Source organism: Diceros bicornis, chromosome 6 (assembly GCF_020826845.1).
Source record: "Diceros bicornis minor isolate mBicDic1 chromosome 6, mDicBic1.mat.cur, whole genome shotgun sequence".
Classification (NCBI taxonomy): Eukaryota; Metazoa; Chordata; class Mammalia; order Perissodactyla; family Rhinocerotidae; genus Diceros; species Diceros bicornis.
In genome coordinates, this window is record NC_080745.1 from 53,113,426 (window position 1) to 53,120,835 (window position 7,410).

At 40.8% G+C, this 7,410-nt stretch overlaps 1 protein-coding gene across 1 annotated transcript in view; it reads right to left on the reverse strand.

Annotated features, from left to right (window-relative positions):
- ASAH2 (N-acylsphingosine amidohydrolase 2) overlaps positions 1 to 6,023 on the reverse strand; it is a 213,628-nt gene extending 207,605 nt beyond the window's left edge. Inside the window, exon 1 of the mRNA XM_058543442.1 lies at positions 5,840 to 6,023. The gene's annotated coding sequence lies outside the window, so the exon portion shown is untranslated. The remainder of the gene's footprint in view (positions 1 to 5,839) is intronic.
- Positions 6,024 to 7,410: the final 1,387 nt, after the last annotated feature.

Consider the following 7,410-nt stretch of genomic DNA (forward strand, 5'->3'; position numbering starts at 1 on the left):
GTGGGGGAAAGACCTTCAGCCAAAGGGACTTGTGGGGCCCATCAAAACAGCTGGCTCCCATAGCAAAGAATAAGACTACCTTGCAGTGAGGGGAAGATGTAATCATTGCAAATATTTTACTTGCACATATATTTTATTTCTAAATGACCCTCAAATAAATCCTGTTAGCTAGGATTAGGATGACTGTCCTTCTCTACTCTCCCCCCCAGGATGCTCACTCATGCATACATATTCTACCCATTTTACAGATGAGGAAACAGATGTAGAAAGATTAAATGGCTTCCAAAACAGGAAAGGATGGTTAAAAGTGTGCATGATTAAGGAATAGTTATTACAGGATGTGAGCCCAGGTCTCCAGATTCCTAGACAAGACCTCTTGCCTTTCACCAAACTCTTACTGTCCACATCACCTTGACCTGGGCCCTGGCATGGCAGCCTCTGGGGATATGCAAGTCTGTGTGTTCAGTCCTCATTAGCAGATGATGAAACAAAGCCATGTCCTGTGTCTCTTAACATCCTATCACAGAGAGAAAAACTACCCAGCACGAATGAGGTAAAGGCAGCTGGTGGGAAACACATAAACTGTGTTCAAGCCAAAAGAATATTTCTCCCAAAATCCCAATTCCCAAACCATTAACTGATAATCATTAGCACCAAAAATTCTCTTAATATTTTAGTTATGCTGACAGAGTAGGGGTCTTAAAAGGCTTGATGCTAATTTCATACACTCCATGCTAATGTACACATCCTTATTCATTCTTTAATTCTTGGAATAATTAAAGATTAAATTACTTTAAAAAATATATAGCACCCAGATTGTAGTCTTGAAACACCATTTCTTGCTAAAAGGAATGAGGGATTCTTAAAGAAATAACTGGTTCTGGGCCTGGAGCGGGAAGTACATGAACTAAACCTACAACATTTTTTCACACCAGAAATCAAAGAAGTCATCAAGATGATTAGAATTGTGTCAGAAAGAACTAGAGGTTCCCACTAGTCAAAAATGGGTCAATTTGAGCGTCAATAAAAAATAACTGCAATAGATTGAAGCAAATCAAATGTGCTTAAATCCATGATGCCATAATAGTACTTAAAAAAAACCTCATTAATTACCTTTAAAAGATGCTAGGAAACTAATTTCTTTTTCCGAAAACTGTAAGAAAAAAAAAGGGCAGGAAGACCAAGAAATCGAGAACGTACTCTGCTTGTCCTGTATAAAACTATCTTGGGGGGCCGGTCCCGTGGCTTAGCGGTTAAGTGCGCGCGCTCCGCTGCTGGTGGCCTGGGTTCGGATACCGGGCGCGCACCTACGCACCGCTTCTCCGGCCCTGCTGAGGCCGCATCCCACATGCAGCAACTAGAAGGATGTGCAACTATGACATACAACTATCTACTGGGGCTTTGGGGGAAAAATAAATAAATAAAATTATAAAAATACAGAAATAAATAAATAAAAATAAAAGTATCTTGGGAAAGCCAAGTCATTGATAAGGGACAGTTTCTCACTATCAAAGTATTCCAGCTAATAAATGAAGGAGGAATGACAGACTTAGAATCTAAATGATTTGTGAACTCCTAATGAAATGGAAACTCCTAATCTCAGCAATGATCATCAATGGCTGGCTGCTTATGTCACCAAAAGAGACAACCAGATATCGAAAGCCTCTGAATGAGGTACACAACCTCACCTCTCCAGTATCTTACCAAAAAATTCAACCCAAATTGGATCAGCCTCTAGAGCCAAGTGTCTGTTTATAGGAAATGCAAAAGACCACTGAATATGTTAGAGGACAATGCAGGGAAAAGGAAAATCCAGACTGTGAGAGACTCTGTTAGACAAATGACCCAGCTTCTTTAACAAGTAAATTGGAAGTGGTAACAAATAAATTGGAAGTGGAGAGGGAGAGAAAGATGGAGGGGGGCAAGGGGGAGAAGAGGAAGGAGAACAAGAGGAGGAGAAAGAGTAGAGAGGAGAGAGACAGACAGGGAGGAAAGGAGACAGAAGGAGAAGAAAGCTATAAATTAAAAGAGGCTGAAGACACACATCAATGAACTGGATCTGGTAAGCCCCAAATCATCATTATTCGAACACACTGTTTTTAAAAATGATGAGATAATTGGGAAAATTTGAACACTGAATAGACATTTGATGGTACTAAGGAATTATTGTTTAAAATGTTAGTATAATAATGACATTGTGATTATACGTTTTAAAAAAAAATCCTTATCTTCTAGATGCATTCTGAAACAGATATAAAAAGAAACAATACCAAAAGTGCCAAAATCAGATTGATAGATGGATGGATAGATGGATAGTTGATAAACAAATAGAAGGACAGATGGGAAGACAGATGGAGGGGAAATAAGCTTTGTCCTTTAATATGCCAGGGGCCAGGAGAAAGGTGGATTAAAAGCACTGTGGCAGATATTGTAGAGTTCTTACACTCAATACCCTTTCTAAACCCATCTAGCATGCAGAAGCTGGACCCTCTGCACATTTGCCTAGAGCTCCAGATGTAGTTTAGGTTCTGCCTTTCAGATGCACTAGTGTGAGACTTTGATTCAGAACAGAGCTACTCAGGGAGAGGGGCCGGGCATGGGACACCCATTTTACTGGTTTGGATCATGGCAGCGTGACTGAGCTGGCAGCTTGATGGCAGCTTCCAGATGCTGCAGGTGCTTCCTTATTCCATGACCAGGACCAAGCGCACCCCACCCCTTAGCAGCTCAGGTCTGCAGTTTAAGCTGGGGAGTTGTTCCTGGAAGCTCAACCTCAATTCCCTGTCTTCAGCCTTTGCCATGGTTCTGCAAATTATCTCTAACCCTTAATAAATCCCTTTCTTCTCAAGCTAACAGAATTGGATCCTGCTGTCTCCAATTAAGAACCCGCCCAAGGTAAATCTCACAAAAGTGAGCATTGGACCTCACTTCGGAGAATATATGCATTCCAATCACTGGACACTGTGTATACCAAGCTGCCTCTGGGAACATTTTTAAAGTTAAAAGTTATGAGCCATCTGGCACAATGAATTTTTCATTAGGTCTGAAAAAAATTAGTTTAAGTGCACATGGCTGCCATAGTGGTACCTTCCCACCGTATGGATTTTGCAGAGAACTGAAAAGTCCCTTTGAACCCCAAAGTAGTCCCATCATATGTTGACTATTTATAGATTCACCTTTTCACTTGTCTCAGTTCAATGTAGACCTCAAACCTCAACAATAGGAGACAAGTTCCTCCTGTTCCAAGCTGGAGAGAATGTTTCTTATTAAAACCCTTCTGCACGTGTCATATGTTGAGGCTGAGAATGCGACTAAGGGATGTGCTCCACCACATTAGGGAACTCAAGTTCATTCCATGAGGGAGGTCCCAGCTCCAGCCACAGTGGCAGGGTATGGGAGGAAGATGAAGCATGACAGAGGAGCACGCTGGGGTCTCTCCTTCCCCCACGGATTCACAAAACTCATGTCCCCAGCAATACTGATAGTCCTGCTTTTCTCAGAGAAAGGGGCAGATAAACTGCTCTCGGGCTACAGAGTTTCTCTCCCCAAATTTTCCCCAGTTCTGCCTTTGATACAAAGGGTAAAAGATAAAGAGAGACATTGAGGGTATGGAAAAGATTGGAATTTGTAATCTGAGGATTGAGGCTTTTTTCTCTGTGACCTTAATCCCTCTGAGCTTCATTTTCCTTCTTGGAAAAATAGAGACTAACAAAAACCTACCACATAGAAAGATTCACAACGACAATATAAAAAAAATTCTTTGCTAACTCTATAGCATGATGCAAATGAGTTATTACATTAATTATGCTGAATGTGGATGCACAGGAGTGGTAGGTTCTGTGCATTTTAAACCTTATAACAGTTCTTTTCTTGGTATATTCCTCACACTTGTTTCTACAGATCTCCCTATTAGAGCTTGACAAACTCAGGCTTGGAGAGAAAAAGTGTCTTTTGCTATTTTTGAAACATCCAGAGGGTTTAAAATCTAAATAAAATTGGAATTGCAAAACTTCCCTATACTGTTAAACAGTGTAGGCTATACAACCTTTGCAGAATGCTTGGAAATTATTCTCTGATGATTTATCTTTTTCTAAAAGAACAGATAAGAATTTATTGTATTTGGCAGTGACAAATTTGACCTGTTTGCCATACAAGATTATGAAGGCAGATTGGGGGAAAGCAGGCTGCATCCGCATTTATCATCATTTCAGGAACAGGGTAACAATATCGTTTGATGTAATTCTTCCCTTCCCCATAAATCTCAGATGCTCAGCACCTCCCACCTGTACTGTGCACTTGTGAGAAAAGTACCACATTGTCCCTTGATAGAACTTGGAAAACAAAGGACCAAGAAAAGCAGAAAGAAACTTGCTTGTATCGAAGTCCAGCCTAACTCAGTATTGTCTCCGGCCGACAGGGGAAAGGATGACCTGAATGGGGCTTAACACAAAAGCGTATTGTCTTTCTTCTATTGGGCAGAAGCAAGCCTGAGAAGGAGCCCTGCCGGGTGAGAATTGCTCTTCTCTCCCCGGGGCAAATGCACTGGCAACCATTCACAGAGGGTCCTCTACTAGATCAGTCAAGAAGCAAAAAGGGAGGGGAATGGGAGCATCCCCCTGCTGGAGAGTGAACACACACCATTTCTCACATTGTCTCTTGCTGCAATTTGTCTGACTCATTCCCAAGGACAATCCACTTAAGATCCAGAGGGAAAGGAAAAAGTTCTTGCTCGTGTGCTACCAGGAGGGATAATGCCTGTAGGAGGACTTAATATTCCAGGTTTGTCATTGATTTGAGATGGTAATAAGGGTTAGGTGGTACCAGAAATATCCAAGTTTAAAGGGTGCAGTCAATGAAATGAGAGGGGGTGTCTGTCTGATGCCCCCTCCACCTTGTGAAGGCCAGGGCCAAGACTCTGTGACCCAGAACCTGAGGTAGGGTGTGGGTCCTGAGGGGTGGACACGAGAGCAGGGCTCCTCAGGAATCAATGGGGCCAGCCAGGGAAAGTCTGTGAGAGAAAGCGAGAGCTCAATGATGGGGGAGACCAGGCAGGAATAGCAAGCTTATCTGAGTAGGATCTAGCTCAGATATAGAGCCAACACAGGGCCAGGCAGGGGTGCAATCTGAGCTAAAGCAGGTGAGGCACAAGTCCAAAGGGGTTGATGGTCCTGGGCAAAGACCCAGCTCACCTACGGGTAGTGTTTGTGACTCCATTTTATGGGTCAGTAGATTAAAGAGACTTATATGGGGCGGGCTGGTTGATCACGCCAGGGCATGAAGGACAACAGCTTATTGAACTGTTACTATATAGACACTTACCAAGCTGGGGCAAGAAGGACAGTCATCTTTTAAAAATAATAAAAATCAAATGAAATAAACTTATTGCATGCTCCAGACGCTGTTCTAAGACCACTACACGAATTGCCTTATTCAATACAGTAATCCTATGAGGATGGGACTACTCCTATCCCCATTTTACATTTGAATTAAAAAGCAAAAAAGTATGAGTCGTATAGAAGTTAAACAAATAGACAATAGTCATACTGCCAATAAGAGACCAAGACAGATTCAAAACCAGATCATCTGCCTTAGAGCTCTCTAGATTAACCATCAGCTATACCATGCAACACAAGCATTTGGCCTTTACTAATATTCATATACCTGATACCTTTAAAGCAACAATAAAATAATGCCTACGAAGTAGTCAAAAACACAAAGCTAGTAAGAAGAAGAAATCAAATATTTAGTCTCAGAGATTGTGAGAAGAGGCAAAGATTCTAGTCATCTAGTCATCCTGTCGAACCCCCTTGGCATATAGATAAAGTTCTAAGTTGCTTACCCAAGGTCACTGTGGTCAAGACTTGTGGCACTCGTTCATATCTGGTCCTCCACTCCTTTGTGGGCACAGAGGAAAGTTATGCTTTCTGACCCCGTGGTAATTCCTGGTCAATGGGCTGTGGCAGTGACATGTGTCACTTCTGGACTGAAATATTTCATGCGGAGGCATTTGGAGAGGGTGTGAGCTCTCTGCTATGGTGACCCTGATAACTGCACGTCCCAGGTGTTAGATTACAAGATCTGTGAGTTACCACTTAGAGGAAAACTACCTCAGAGAGTCATCGGACCAGGAGTGTGCTTTGCATATACAAGAAATAAATGTTTACGTGTTAAGCAACTAAGATTTGGGGGGGAGGAATTATTTGTTACCATAGCAAGCCCTCTGCCCATCCTGATTAACATAGTCACCTGATAAACACCAGTTATTGAAGATGACTCCTTAGCTAAACTATAAATCTTCTTTCAGTCCAATAAAGGCTGCAGATCAAATGGTGTTATTACTGGATAACCACATGCAGAAAAAGGAAATTGAACCCCTATCTTGTACCGCTCACAAAAATTAACCCGAAATGGATTAACTCGAAATTAACTTGAAAGACTTAAACATAAGACCTGAAACTGTAAAACTCCTAAAAGAGAACACAGGGAGGGAACTCCTTGACATTGATCTTGGCAATTATTTTTTTGAATATGACACAAAAAGCACGAGAAACAAAAGCAAAAATCAACAAGTGAGACTACATCAAACTAAAAGTCTTCTGCACAGCAAAAGAAACCATCAACAAAGTGAAAAGGCAACCCAAGAATGGGAGAAAATATTTGCAAATCATGCATCAGATAAGAGGTTAATATCCAAAGTATATAAAGAACTCATATAATTCAATAACAACAAAAAAAAACCTGATTAAAAAATAGGCAGAGGAACTAAATAGACATTTTTCCAGAGAAGACATTCAAATGGCCAACAGGTGCATGTAAAGATGCTCAATATTACATTTCAAAATACATTAAAATCTAATTCAGAAATCACATTTCATGCAATCTCAACTGCAAGACATAGTTAAAAATGAGAAGTAAATAGTAAAGGTCTCCAGGTCACAGAGGCTCATGAAATAAAGCCCATGCATTTCATACCACAGGAGAGGCTCTGAGGCTCATGCAAAGCTTGGTGACTTTTCATTTATATACAGTTCTAACCAACTGTTCTTTTTCTTCCAATCACAGAAAATTAGAATACTCCAGGTTTTTAGAAGCAGCAAAAGTGCTAGCTGAAAGAGACGCAAGTGAAAATGACTCAGTCCATGATAATAGTCAGTGGTCAGAGCGACAACTTGAGTCATTTCCGTTTAACAGTCTCTAAGACAGACGAAGGTCTAATATATTTGAAAATATTTCCCTCCAATATGGCTTTTTTTTTTAAGTTCAAGGTTTAAAAGAAAGAACTTCAAGTTTTAAAACTATCGAAAATTAAAGAGGGAGGCAGAGACAAAGAGATAACTAGACTAATCCATTTCAAAATGCTACAGTGTTGTATTAGGCTGGGATTTGAGAAAGTTTTTTTATTTTCTGCAT